Below are 16,530 nucleotides of genomic sequence, written 5' to 3' on the forward strand. Positions count from 1 at the left end.
AGAACTTTCTTATCGAAAAAGCACCTAATGTATTGCAACACACCACTTAACTTTCCATAGATCTACAACACACCAAGATTTTTTAGTAAAAAGCAAAAGGTACCTGAAAGAAAAGTGTAATCAATTGTATATTTGAAAATAAGGAATTCAAATCTAAATCTTGATAATAGAGTTCCTGAAATGTTTGATTTCAATTCTGAAGCTTATTGAGCAATATTGTCTAAGTTCTCATTACTGTTGGTTTACTTTTTATGTTAATAAATCTTTTCTCTATAAGTAAATTTTTTTGAAACCAACATTTCACTTTGCAATAGTTGAACTATAATAACTGATAATTGTTAGTTGGTTGACATAATTATTAAAATCTTCCATCTTAATTCTATTTGTTTATCATCCTTAATCACTTGATAAGCTATCTTATTTGTATTATGTTGTGGTTATTCTTAGATAGCACACATATTTTAATAGTTATACCATAATGGAGTCTAGTTCTTTTTCTGTTTTGCATCTTAACTTGCCATTGGTTGCTCAGTTAGAATCTAGAAAGTTCTCTATAGACTTACATATATCCGCTAGTGATAAAAATGATTTAGGTATTTTTGAATATAATCTATTCTAATAAGATATATATTATATATACAAACATTCTAACAAACCTCATTAACAAGTAAGGTTTAGAAGAATTTGTAAAGTACTCCTTCGAGGACAAGTAAAATACTCTACAACTTTAAGAAAATAGAGAAGCAGAACAAAATCAATGAAAAGTTCAAACATAGCATCGATATAATAATTCTGTTGAGCAATATATTTGATAATTTTTTCCTTTTAAAATTACCCAACTTCTTCTACCAACACATATAAAAACTTCAGATTTACCAATGAAATTCAACTCAACCAAGACCCTTATTAAATCAGGATATTTTACCAGATAGGCGAATTCTTACATGTGATGCCTTTGCTAAATTTCAGTCTGCTCAAGAATGCACAACCTTCACAATGCCTTTTCACCTACTCACCACTTTTTCAACACTCTTCACTTTCTAGGATATTAATCGAAAAATAATAAAAATAAAAACTTCTATGAAAAATACTTGATAATAATGAATAAACAAGTAAAACTACACAAATTCATTTGAGTGCCTGAAGAAAAGATGTTAAAATAATTGAAAAAAATTAGAAGAATCAGAAGGATAAATTGGGAAATTAAGTTTACAGATTCAGATGAATGAATCATTTTTACCTAATTTTCATTTAACTCTCTTAGAAGGCAAAACCCCTTTTCCATAACAAAATTGATTTTCCCAAATCAAGAACCTTTTTCTAAATTGATAGATTAGTGACATTAAATTATAATTGAACCTCATGCAACTAAAACCCCACCCCCACCCCCACCCATCTCACCTACTCACACAATCACACCAAAAAATAGGAAAGCGTAGACCTAAATTGCATCATCAATCATTGCATTAAAGAGAAAAGTTCAAAAATAGCAAACTAAACCTAAATGCTTAACTTCTTGCATGAACCCTAGACCTAAATAGTGATGTAGTTTCATGGCCATAAATGTTGTTCATTAGCCCCAAATTCTTGCATGAACCCTAGACACAGTCCACAAATTTAAAATTGAAAACATCATTAATTTGTAATGGGATAAAGTAGATTACGGTCAAGACAAAAAAATAGTCATTCTAAAAAAAATTGAGTGGTTAAAATTCATTCTTCACTATAAAGACAAAAAGAAAAATATGAATTAGAGGTGAGAAGATAATATTCATACCTGGTTCAAGCTAAAAAAGGAAAATAACTTCTTTCAAGAAAATAGAGCTTCAATGACGCCATTTCAGAGAGAGGATGTAGAGAGAAAGGAACTAGCGAGAGGTAGTATACGGTTAAAATAATTTGTGCCCTATACCTATTAACATTATGAAATATAATTTAATTAAAATATAAATGCTTGTGAATTATTACATCGCTAATAATAAATAAAGTTTATAAAAAATTTCTATAGCTTACTGACGCCACAATCCGTTCCTAATTTCGTTGGTACATATTAATTAAAATGGTGGCAGCTTATTTATTGCTAAATTCGTCACAAAATTAAGGCTCCAATACTTCCCGCTAATATTCAACAACGGATAGAAGTTTCGTCTCTGATCCGTTGCTACATCACAAATAAAAAAAATCTTGCTAATTTTGTGACAAATTCATTATTTCGTTGCTAATCCATCGCTATACAGTGACGAAATATAATATGTCAGCAAATTCTGTTGCTAAACACTATTTTTTATAGTGTCACCAATACTTTGAAGAATCTCAAAACTAATCCTGGGGATAAGCTTGCCCCTCTTCCCAAACCTAATCATACCCTTCATGGGAGAAACTCGAAGAAAAACATGATCCCCACTACCAAATCTGAAGGTACAAAGTCTAAGATTTACTTAACACTTTTGCCTACCATAAGCCAGTCAAAGTTTATCCTGAATGATTCAAACTCTATCCACAAAACTCACGAAGCAAGTCCGTACCTCAAGGTCTAACCTTAGAAACCTTAAACCAACCAACTGAAAAGCGACAACGCCTACCATACAAAGCCTTCAAAAGAGCTATATCGATACTGGAATGGTAGCTATTATTATACTCAAATTCTGCAAAGGTTAAATACTACTTCCACTATCCATCAAAATCCATCACACAAGCGTGGAGCATATTCTCCAAAACCTAGATAGTCTACTCTAAATGACCGTCAGTCTGGGGTTGAAATACGGTGCTAAGATCAACCTGAGTACTAAACTCATCCTGAAAAGTCTTCCAAAAGTAAGATGTGTACACAGAAACTCAAACTAAAAGGATAGACACTGGCACCCCATGGAGGTGCACAATCTCACGAATATAGATATGGAATAACCTCTCAGCACTGAAAGATATGGAGGTCAATTGGATATAAATTGATCCACAATAACCCAAAAACTATTAGAACCAAGAGAAATGCGAGGCAATCCGGTCTTAAAGTCCTTAGTGATCTATTCCCATTTCTACTCAAGAATGGGTAACCTTTGAAGCAGTCCAACAGGTCTCAAATATTCTGCCTTCACCTGCTAGCAACATAGGCAAGGAGCTATAAATTCCAATACAACCTTCCTTATACCACCCCACCAGTAATGCTAGTTCCAGTTACGATACATCTTAGTCACTCCCGGATGAATGGAATACCTAGAAGGATGGGCCTCCTCTAAAATAAATATAATCCAATCACCCACTATCAGCATACAAACTCAGCCCTCAATCCTCAAAATATCATTAAAATCAAGTAAGGTTTCCTTATACTCACTACTCAACACCTTATCCTGAATTAATCTCAATCCCACATTTTTAAGCTGATGAGCTCAAATCTACTCCATCATAGAAGGCCTATCCCCCATAAATACTAAAACACACCCAGGTGTCAAAACATCAGGCCTAACTATCTGGTTAGCAAAAGACTGAACCTCTAAGGACAAAGGCCTCTCCTAGGTCAAAAGATGCACCAAGCTACTGTCATGACCCAAACTAGGGCCTGGCTGTGATGGGTATCTCAAGTTCATCATGGATCAAAGACTACCCTCTTTTCCTAGTAAAAAAAAAACACAATATAACTAGCAATGGATAAATTCTAAACATATTACAAGATAGAACTGAGTTCCGAACATTTACCAAGATAGGTAACTCAACTAACCCAGAAAGGAATCTAAGAATTTTAACAACCATCCCAATCCAAAGTAATATACAAAGATTCTAACAACCAATATCAACCTAAGTCTGTACATGCCCCAACCATGGACAAAATGAGTCCAAAAGGAATAGTCTAAAGCATAAATACAACAATACCATGAAATGAGGGTCTTTCGGAGAATGGACAATCAAAAAATCACCTATTATTAAGCAGCAAAAATAGAAATATCTCTAAACCCTGCAGCATGTGGAGATACAACATTCGGAGATGGTTAGTGGGGTGAGCACTAGCACCTAACTATGGAAAGGGATACAGTAATGCCATGATCAAATTAGTCCAAAACAATTTCTAACACACACAATCATATATATATATATAATATTCCAAGATAGGGAACAATGTTTAGAATGAGAGTTACAATATTAACTTGGACTGTGTAGCATCAACAATAAAAAAATGGCACCAACAGGCTATATTGGTCTGACTTCCCCCATCAGAAGGACCCCAGTGTGTGTTAGTTGCATGAACCATAGATATCAAGTAAGACTAGGGAATTCTATGACCCTACGTCAATCCATTATACATGTATAAAGTGTGGCACATATACACAGTTATTAAGACCAACCCCTACGCTGACAAATATGGGTTTTAGTCCCTCAGGACCTTCACCTTCATGGCCAACTACACAACCCCCTTTAAGCCTAATTAAAATAGTTTACCCATTCTCATTCATTTACCAAGAATCATTCATTATGGCATATACCATTGGTATTGTCATACCAATTACGCTTGTAAACTAGCATTCATTATGCCATTCCAATTATTCATCATATTGGGGGAATGTCCCGACCCCCGTGATTTATCTAGTCAAATTTAGGGGAATGCCTCGACCCTCATAGGTTATAATTAAGTCAAAACATGGCCAACAAGGCCTTTCCAAAGCGACTTTTATCTGCTTAACCATCTATGCAATGCAATAGTTTAAGAGAGTAAGTTAAACCATATAATTAACCATATTTCAAAGCCAATTATGCAAGTGGGTTGAGGTTACACAATTTCCAAAACCAATTCCAAATTTAAAATCATCAATTTAGGTAATGCCGTGACCACCATTCCATTTACCATGCCCATGCACCCCATTAGTTTAAAAGTCATTAATTAAGCATAAACCATTGCATATAAACCATGGGAAAACTATTTAAACAATAACCTTCCAATTACCTCAACCCAAATTCTGAAACCTCAATTATTCACATAGATAACAACTTTAAACATATGTCTTTCACAAAAATAAGTTTAGGTAAGAGATATATGCATGAAAGTATTTGGAATTATGAAGGGAAATCAACCTCTGAGCCCTATATGATCAACCTTGAGAAACCCTAGCCTTGTTCTTGCTTTGTCAAATTTGAGAGAACAAGAGTGTATTTTTATTTCCTTTGGAGTGATAATAAGACCCTAAAGTGTTTTTTAGTAGTGGTTTAAAATTGGGGAAAGAGGGAAATAACGAAATAGCCCTAATTAAAACATAGGAAAAATAGTCTCCAGTGACTACGAGTCACGTAATGACTCATAAAATATGATTTTGAGTCATCACTGCGACTCATAGTCTGGGTAGAGACAATATGACTCGTACACAGACCTTGAGACTTGTAGGGTCCTAATCACAACCACAACAGTGACTTGGGCACCTAAACTAGTTTGGTTATGAGTCACACACTATGAATTATGACTACTCCTTATGACTCATTAGGTACTAATCATGATAAGGATAGAAACATCGGCAACCTCACTAGTCACCCTATGGCTCAATCCCTATGACTCGTAATGCGATCTAACGACTCATAGGAGAGTCTTAGACTGGGTAGTAAGCTCAATCAAGAAATTTTTTGAGGCAAAAATATGGGGTGTTACAACTACCCATTCTAGTTGACTTTTGGCTCAAGGTATCTGCAATTTCATTAACCTTACTCGACTAATAAAGAATAGTCAAGTCATAATCCTTAAGCAACTCAAACCAATGATGCTACCTCATATTAAGATCTTGCTGGGTGAGAAGTACTGAAGGCTATGATGATCCAAGAAAAGCTCATAACATACTCTGTACAAGTATTGCCTCCACAACTTTAAATAAAAAACAAACGTACATAACTCCAAATCATGAGTAGGGTAATTCTTCTCTTGGGGCTCCAACTGATGAGAAGCATACATAATCACCTTACCCTCCTACATTAACAAAATGCCTAACCCAACACCTGAAGTATCATAAAAGATGGTGAAACCCATGCCCTTCTTAGGGAAAATCAAGATAGGAGCTGAAGTCAACAAATCGTTAAACTTTTGAAAGCTCGCCTGACTAGCATAAAATCATTGAAAGAAAATCTTCTTCTGAGTCAACTTATTCAATGGAGTTACAATAGATAAGAAGCTCTCAACAAAACATTGATAATAACTTACCAAGCCAACAAAACTTAGAATCTTGGTGGGCGAAGTAGGAATAGCTCAATTATAAACCACAGTAACCTTGGATGGATCAACTACAATAGCTTCTTGGTCACTACAAGACCAAAGAAAGAAATAAACTCCAACCAAAACTCACACTCGAAGAACTTGACATATAACTTCTCATCTCTCAATCTCTAAAGCACAGTCCACAAATTTTCCCCATGATCGGCCTCACTCTTAGAATATACCAAGATGTTAGTTATAAATATAATTGATGTTCGGTGTATTTATGCACTTTAGTGTTGCTATCTTGGCTTATTTAGCCTTGTTTTGAGGGTAATTCTTATGTTTTAAGTGTTGATAATGACATAAATAAGAATCTAAGTTTTTAAGTGTGTGTTTACAAGTTGAAAAGGTGTTTTTAAACAAGTTTGAGTTCAAATTGATCATTTATTATCTAGACGAGAAAACTAGTTTTACTTGCTTGAGCTAGGTGTTGTGCTAGTTGATTTCAATGGATTTCTAGTGGGTGTATTGAGTTTCTAAGGTTATTATTGTGTAATTATATAAGGAACAAATTTTTTGTAATGTGCAAAGTTCAATTGGATTAAGTTAAGAGTTGGAACATTAATTTAGCCTAGCCTAGCCTTAGCTAGTGTCTTTAGTCCATCATTATGGATATTATGTTGTTTTCAGATATAATATTTAGTGTTTGATCATGTAGTATGTTTGGTGAGTTTATTGTTATGATATTTTGATGAAATACAAGCTGAAAAACAAAGGAAAACAACACCAAACGGCAAGGAATGGAAGAGGAAAGAAAAAGACCCAGCTGAACTTCGAGAGGCTAATTCCAGTGAGCCCACACGAATTGGCCATATTGCGAACCTCCCCCAGGAAAAATCCACTATGACGCACTACTATTTCCCTAAAAAATCCATCCGGATGTGTAGCAAATCCCACACACGACCAATTTTTGGTTTACTATAAATAGGACTTTGTAACTTATCCTAAACACTTTTGTACGTCTTTGGGAACTTGAGGATGCTGCTACACACATTTTTTAGGATTTATTCTTCTTAAATTTAAATTTTTAATATATTTGATCATGTATTCAAGTATTTGGATGATGATTATATTGATTAGCAGCTAAACACTCTCTTTTTAGGGTTAAGGCCAAGAACATGTTTGCTATTGTTATGAAGTGAATTAGTTTAGATTGTTTAGAATATTTGGATGTTTTTTCATTTTTGTTTTAACTATTTTAAGGATTGCATACCATTAGAATACATATATTATCGACATTTTGATCTCAGGAGGGGGAATAGGATGATAGAACATGGGAATGAATAAAGTAAGGTTCATATTCTTTTATAAAATAAGAAATTTAAATTAGCGATTAGGATAGGGATGTCTTAAAATCCTTGCTTGGTTCACATGTAGGATGATACCTTTACGCACTTAATTGAATTATTACATCCCCGCTCAATGATATAGATATAATATCTAAGTTAGGTAGACGATTAGAGGTCGAGAGACCATGATCACACGATAAACCCTATGAATCAACAACCAAGATGAGCGATCTAATGAATGAAGTTCAATAACATAGTATGACTGTTCTAAGTGTCTTAACCCAAGGATTTACTCTATTGATTGTCTCAATTCTTTACTTTATGCACTGCTTACTTTAACTTTAATTTACAACTTTCAAACTCTCTTTTGGTTACACTTTGCATCAAGTTAATCTCAATAGGTGATCTAGGATTGAATTATTGTCGAAACTAGTCCTTGTGGGATCGATACTCGGCTTACTTTAAGGCCACTATATTATTTGGAAGACCACACACACTTGCACGTGTGCTGTAAAAGTTTTTGTGCCATTGTTGGGGACTTGTAATTTGGAAACTATTTATGTTTTAGTTTTACTTTTTAGATTTATTTGGTGTTTTATGTTTGGTCTTGGTTTTGTATTTTCAGGAAACATGTTTTTAGGATAGTAAGCTAGCAAGGGGTAGGGAGTTGGTTGAACTATGTCCTGAACCTAAGCAATGCGTCTAACAATAAGAGGAGAGAATCAATCCTTCTCCTATGAATTCTGCAAATAGAAGAAGATCAAGACCATCCTGCTCTCATGGATGAAGAACAAGAAGCCAATAGGATAGTTTGAGAAGTGGTAATCCCACTTCCAACAAATCTGACTTCCCCTTTTCAAAAATCAGCTATTGTAGGTAGTTTTGAGCTGAAACAAAATATGGTGCAACTTATGATCAGTAGTTGATAGTTTATCAGGCTTTCATATGAAGATCCATAAGTCTACCTGTGAAACTTTCTAGAGATAAGTGACCCATTCATCCTATGGGTGTGTCATTTGATTATGTGAGGCTAACACTATTCCCCTTTTCACTATTAGGGGATAAAAAAAATGATTGAATGTTGAGCCAACAAATTCAATCACAACCTATGATGACTTACTCCAGAGATTCCTCATCAGATTTTTTCCGTCTGGTAAGACTGTGACATTTCAACGCGAGATTATGTGCTTCAAATAGAAGCTAGACGAGAATTTATATCATACTTAGAAGCGGTTTAAAGATCTTCTATAGGACTGTCCACACCATCAATAGCCCAATGAGGTATTATCTCATACTTTTATTGAGGCACTTGACCATAACAAAATGATTTTGCTAGATTCAGCTGCAGGTGGTCAAGCTCTGGAGATGACGTATGATGAGTTGTATACTTTATTGAATTAGATTGAACAAGGAATCCACAGTGACATTCTAACTCAAGGAGTACTACTATAAAGGTTACAGGTGTGATTCAGTACTACCGTAATATATGCTCAGCAATATAAAATTAGGTGTTACACCGCTTGCAGCCGCAGTGAATGTGATTCAGTAGACAAGTACTTGGTATGTGGTGTGTGGAAATTGTTGTCATTCTATAGATATATGTGCTGCAAATCCTAAGTTTGTGATGTTTGTGGGCAATGTTCAGAGGCCTAACTATAGGAATGCCTACAACATAAAGTGGCAGGCTCAGCCACTAAATCAATAATAGAACGCCCTGCAGTAGCAGTTTCAGCAACCACAAGATCAAGCAAATCAGGCCACAAACAGTGATCTAAAAGAGAGATGAAACAATTTTTAGCTGCTCAAGCACAAATTGCAGCAGATATAAAAAGCTAGAAAGTGGCTATAATGATTTTAGAGTTATAGGTAGGCCAGATAGCATAAGCACAGAACATCAGGCCTCAACGTGGGTTGCCAAATAATACTGAAAAGCCTGAATAAGTTATGGTAATCACTTTGAGTAGTGGGAAAGAGATGAGTGAAGAACCTCCAAAGAAAACTAAGGAGGTAGATGCAGATTTGACTCCCCAACTGGTTGTAGATAAAGTTGCTGAAAATTTAAGAAAGTCTGAGTACTCAAAAAAGAAAGTTGTAGAACCAGCAAAAGAGAGTCCACCACTACCTTTCCCACAAGTGCTGAGAAAAATGAAGGGGGATGCATACTTCAAGAAGTTCTTTGACACGTTTAGAGAGCTTCGCATTAATTTACCTCTTTTAGATATTTTACAGGGAATGACCAAGTATGCTAAGTACTCGAGGGACGTCGTTGAATATAGATTTAAGCTACATGATGCTGAGACAGTAGCACTCACTGATGAGTGTAGCTTTGTGGTGACTCAAAAGATACCCAAAAAGCTCAAGGACCCTGGGAAGTTCACTCTCTCCATTCAAATTGGTAATAGTGAGGTGGTCTATGCACTTAGTGATTTAAGGGAAAGTATCAAATTGATGCCCCTATCTTTGTTCAACATATTGGGCTTGGGAAATCCTAGACCAAGCTTTGTTCTACTGCAACTGGTAAACAAGAACATAGCCCATCCTGAAAGAGTCATTGAGGGTGTTCTTATTAAGGTTGGTAAGTTTATTATTACTGCTGACTTTATTATGGTAAATTTGTAGGCAGATGAAAAGTACCAGTTATCTTGGTATGTTTATTCTTAGCAATAGAAGGAGCTTTTATATATATGAGAGAGGGCATGTTCACAATAAGTTTAAAGGATGGAGAGACGATTTTCAAAGTGTACAAATCACTTAACACACAATCCCATTACAAAGACTTGTGAATGATTATTATGATTGAATGGTACAAGTATGGGGTGGTAGAGATGATTCCACACTAGACCTCTTCAGACTTTCTTATTGAGCAGCCTAAGCCACAACCACCTAAGCTCGATATGATGCAGATTGATGAGCTTGAAAAGGCTATTATTGAAAAAGCTATTGACCTTGAGAGTTCACACTCAAGAGCTCAGAAATGAATAAGAAGATGGCATCCAAGTGTGAGGAAAAAGATGAAGAAAAATAGTTGATTCAGAGATTGGGTCGTGCCGCAACACTAAATCAGGCGTTGCTTGAGAGGCAACCCAAGTTAATTATGTTTTATTTTCAGTATTTTTAGTTTTTACTTTACTAGTTTTTATTTTTGTTGAGTCACAGGTTGATGGAAAGTCTAAGAAATGGAAATCTAAGCTAAGGAGCATAGCAAAGACTGAGTGTGGGGTCCTCAAACCCCCTTGATATGTAAAGATGCTACCAGCTAGGTCTAGAAGCCGTAGAAAGCATTTCTATCTCTACTTTTAATTATACTTTGGGGACATAGTAGATTTTTAAGTGTGGGGTAAGGACATTCTTATTTTTAGGGTGAATTTAAAATTTAGGATAATTTTAAAATTTTTGTGTTAAAAATAAGTGTGGGATGTTCTTGTTGGTGTTATATTTGACTGCATGATGCAAGTGTTTGGTCATAAAAAGCATGTTGATTTTGTGAATTGCTACTTTTTGGCCCAGTCGTGTTACAATGAATCTATTTTGGTCCTGATCCTCCTTGGACATTGTGCACCTCAACTAAGGGATGTCTATCATAAGGGTGTGTAACGTATAATGGGTGTGAAGAAGGTTAAAATCGAATGATGTGTACATATCATACTCCCATCATAGTATATTTGAATGAGCTTAATGAGACGGGGTTAAACAAAAGATGTGGGTAGATAAAAGTGGTGTAAGTTGGTTGTTAGAGATTAAGCTAATTATGAAAATGTGATGTATTAACGCGCTTAGGGAAGATAGTCACTATTCTTGTCCAAAATAGTTCCTACCTATCCCATTGTCTACATTATAACTCTTAAAGACCTATTTGATCCTAAGCTTCATTATTCTGATATTAGTGGAGTATTACACTAAGGGCAAGCTTATGGTTCATTATGTGTAACTTGGGATTTTCTTGTGAGAGTAAGTGCAATTTGATTTTTGTACCCATTATGTTATAACTTGCATTTATATGAGTGGTTATGGGAAAATCTCTTTTGGTGAGGGCACATGTTTGATGAATGTGGGTGATTTTTATGATGTACTTGATTGAATAATATGCATGGGTTTGGCAATTTGGTGAGTAAATTCTTGAGGGTAGGATGTTTGCAAGTGGTGTTCTGGAAATATCAATTGTGTACATAACATGCTTAGTGTAGAAACTTGCATTCTTTGTAGTCATTATAGTACTAGATTGAGTGTCTTTCTTGTAGTAGAAGTGTGGAGTCACCTCAGCTTATGATTCTTAGAGTAAAGAGTTTTTCGAGGACGAACAAGGCTTTAAGTGTGGGGTGGTGATGTTGGGTGTATTTATTCACCTTAGTGTTGTTATCTTGGCCTATTTAGCCTTGTTTTGAGGGTAATTCTTATGCTATATGTGTTGATGATAATATAAATAAGCATCTAAGTGTTCAAGTGTGTCTTTACAAGGTGAAAAGGTGTTTTCAAACAAGTTTGGGTTCAAATTGAGCCTAGACGAGAAAACTAGCTTGAGCTAGGTGTTGTGCTAGTTGATTTCAATGGATTCTAGTGGGTGTATTGAGTTACTAAGGTTATTATTGTGTAATTATAAGTGGAACAACTTGTTTGTAATGTGAAGAGTTCAATTGGATTAAGTCAAGAGTCGGAATAATAAGTTGAAGATCAATGTGGACTAGCCTAGTCTTAGCTCGTGTTTATAGTCCATCGTATTGGATATTATGTTGTTTCAGCTCTAATATTTAGTGTTTGATCATGTAGGATGATTGGTGAGTTGATTGGGAATATAAATATATATGAAATACAAGCTGGAAACCAAAGGAAAAAAACACCAAACGGCAAGGGATGGAAGAGGAAAGCAAAAGACTTAGCTGAACTTCGAGAGGCTAAATCCAGTGAACCCATACGAATTGGCCGCCTAAAGAACTTCCCTCCATGTGAAATTCACCATGACGCACTTCTCTTAACACACAAAATCCACCACAACTGTAATGCCCCGAGACTACTCCTGGACGTCACACGGTGCTTAGGACCACAAGTGATCCCAAGCTAACCCTTATACTGGTACAACTCGTGAGCAACTAAATAAGATACATTAACCTAAAATAAATATGTCTTTTATAAATATGTTCAAAACCAAAACTATCAAAAAGGTTTAAAACTCTGGTCATATAAAACAAAACTGAAATTAAATACATTAACTATATTGACTGTCTATGATGCCATTTCTAATATTGACTAAAGGTAGCCGGGACATGACTCCCTGCTATCTCTATTCAATAAAACTGAATAAAAGAATTATACTGGAACTATATTTCACTCGAGTTCTCACATCAAAAGAACTCATCACCTGCAGGCTGGAAGCTGCGACCCGTCTGACTATGATGTGCTACAACTGGTACCTATATTATGAGACAATGTAGCACATAGACATATATGTGGATCAGTACTTCTGAAATGTATTGAGTATGTGGGGTGAATGCATAGATAAAACAATAACTGAATATACTCATAAACTTCAAAATAATGCATGCTAAGTGTAAATGACTCACCTTGGGCTTAAATAAAACAAAGTCTGTAAAATCATAAAGATGAGTAATGAAGCATAAGTATAAACTTTGTGAGCCATAACACTTAGTTCTAAACACTTTACTTTTATTATTTCTTAGGAAGGTTCTTCTTACCAAAATACACCATGTGACCTATCATGGAGGCCAATGTCTCTTACCCACGTTGGAGAGTTGTTCTACCCTTGCCATCGGAATAAAACCTAAAGTAGAGTAATCACTATATTGAACCCACTATGGGCGTTAAAACCTACGGTGGCATGTAGTTCTGGGGCATGTGACCTTGGCCTCATACCAAACTCGATGCTAAATACTACTCTCATATTACTTATACGCTTGCTTTTTAGGAAATCCACCTTAAAATAGCATGAGGGTTTATAATGAAAACCATTTATGCTTCTCTTTGCTTTAAACTGTAATCAAAATGAATAAATCTGGATTCCATCTCTTAACTGAGGATCAAAAGATCAATACTTGCTTAAATCTTGAAATAATCTTATCAAAAAATACTTAAAAGCATCATCTTCTTAAAGTCTCAATATTCAAACTTATGGCTTAAAACCCATGTTTTAAACTCATGTCAATTCATAATAAAACTTTATGCTCAATAACAATCTTGAAATACTTCAACAATAACAAGTCAAGATAGTGCATTCTCATTCATAATATAAATCATGTAAGTTAAAACATAAACACTTCTTGATATACTTAAAGATTTAAATCTTATGAAAATCACATGCTTCAAGAATATACATACTTGAGTATGAACCCTACTTCAAAATAATTAAATAAAATCTTAAAATCATGCAATTTGGGCGCAAGGGTGAAAGGATGCCCTTGTTCATTTCCCCACATACCTTAATAGGCTTGATTTGATGAAGAAAGCTTGACCTTGAAAGCCTTGGAGATAATCTTGAATGCTTTTCTTGAGATTCTTGAATTAGGGAACTTAATTCTTGTTTTTTCTTGAAGAGGATAGATTGAATTTGATGTTCTTGGGATTAAGTTAGGGATTCTTGGAGAGAAAAGTAAAGGAAAATGGGTAAATAATGCTTAAAACAACCTCTTAACTCGTATTTTTACGACTTGGTTTGAGGGAAAAAAACTTAACTGCCCCTTAGCCATTTAAATTCGTACCCGGATTGCATTTTGAAGGTTCATCGCGATGCGGTCTAATTGCAGTGGCTTACTAGTTCTGACAAAAATGATCATAACTTTTCGCTCAGGTATTGGATTAAGTCAAAATTGGTATCGTTGGAAAACTAATTTAATTATCTACAATTTGGTGGATCTTTAGCTAAAAAAATCCAAATAAATTAATAGTTATATACTTTCAAAGTTGATCCTTGTAGAATCGAATACCAAACTCTGGATAATTCAAAGGCTCTTAGCTCAACTTGACTCTAAGTGATTTCTATGAGCATTTTTCACCTAATAAGCACATAACACACTAGGATAATAATCATGACACAAGCATTAAAATTATTAATCAAGAACTAGGCAAAAACACCTTCACCGCAATGTGATGAGTGTGTCATCGCTATTATGATTGCAACACGGTCCTATCTTGATGAGTTGCTGGAATCATGATCCAAACATGACCAAATCCTTGTCTGAAAAATCAAAACTTCCCCGATACATACTCCTTACTCTCCTGAACATGAGTTAACTCAAAAACTTACATGTCGGGATCGGGAAGGCTAATTCAAAAGTCCTCAAAATTAAGAGGACAAAAATATGACTAAGAGGGTGTTTGGATGGGCTTAAAAGCTGATCAAAATAGCTTTTAAGACATTATTTACTTTTTAAAGTGTTTGGCAACTTTAAACACTGCTTTAAAAAGTCCAAAATTGCTCTTTTTAAGCCAAAAGTACCTTCACCCCTACTTTTTGTTTTTGGCTTATAAGTCATTCTAGTTGGACCAATTAACAGACATATTTATCCTTTGTAATTCTCACATATTTTAAAATTGTCATCATGTTTGTCCTAAAACATTTTTCTCTTCTATCATTTTTGTGTTTTCTCTCTATTTTTATGTTTCTCTCTTCATGTTTATATTTTTCTCTCTATTTTGTGCCTTTATTTCTTTTTTTTCAATGGGTTGCTAGCAATTTGATGCTTATGGGATTTATGAGGAATTGAGAAGTATTATTTTTTTTTGTAGTTCATTTGGCTGAAACAACAAATTTTCATGTATCATTAGCAATTCAACTTCTTTTTAGGTGACTTTTATTCAATTTTCTTGAAGAAAAATGGAAAAACAATAAACCTATTTAGCTGAAACAATAATTTTTTTCTCATTTTTTAGTGTTTTGGTTCAATTTTCAGAAGAAAAAAATCTCGTAAAACATAAATGAGTTAATCAATGTGGCAAAATTCACAAAGAATATTGGATCCATATAGCTGAAACAACAAATTTTGCTCATGTTTGGATCTCTTTTGTTCAATTTTAAGAAGAAAAGTGGAGCACAAGTCACTTATTCATTTATGAAAAGTTTTTTTAAAATAAATGTATTAAGTAGTTTATACTGAAATTGAATTAAAATATAAATTTATTTAAATTTAGATTATTTTAAAATAAAAATCTAATAATAATCAACTTTATATAATGTTAACAATTATAAGGGTATGTCGGATATGTTGACTAAAAGAAAGTGCTTAACAACAATTGTCTACCAAACACATCAATAATTTTTTTCAGCTTTAGCGCTTTTATCCAAATACGTAACTGATTATTTTTAAAATAATTTTTAGCACTTTCAAAAGCACTTTTAATGTGCTTTTTAAAAGCTACTTTTTTCATCCTATCTAAACGGTCTCTAAGTCTCCAACACTTAATAAAATTTTTAGGTTCTAAGCTTCTTATGCATGCACTAGGAGTTGAAATGAACTAACTAAGAGTTGAAATGAACTAAGGATAATACGGGGTATTACAACAATGCGGAGCAAATCACATGACCAAGACTTGATTTACTATAAATAGGACTTTGTAACTTATTCTAAACACTTTTTTGATGCCTTTGGGAGCTTGAGGAGGCTGATACATACGTCTTTTTAGGATTTATTCTTCTTAACTTTAGATTTTTACTAGATTTGATTATGTATTCAAGTATTTGGATGTTAATTATGTCGATTAGCGGCTAAATGCCCTCTTTCCAGGATTAAGGCTAAGAACATGTTTGCTATCGTTATGAATTGAATTTGTTTAGATTGTTCATCATATTTGGTTGTTTGTTAATCCTTGTTTTAACTATTTTAAGGATTGTGCACCCTTAGAATACATATATTATCGAAATTTTAATCTTGGGAGTGGGAATAGGAAGATAGAACATGGGGATGAATAAAGTAAAGTTCATATTCTTTTATGAAATATGGAATTAGACATGGGGATGAATAAAGTAAGGTTCATATTCTTTTATGAAATATGGAATTAGACTTAGTGATTAGGACA

The sequence above is a fragment of the Capsicum annuum genome, chromosome 11 (assembly GCF_002878395.1).
Source record: "Capsicum annuum cultivar UCD-10X-F1 chromosome 11, UCD10Xv1.1, whole genome shotgun sequence".
NCBI lineage: Eukaryota > Viridiplantae > Streptophyta > Magnoliopsida > Solanales > Solanaceae > Capsicum > Capsicum annuum.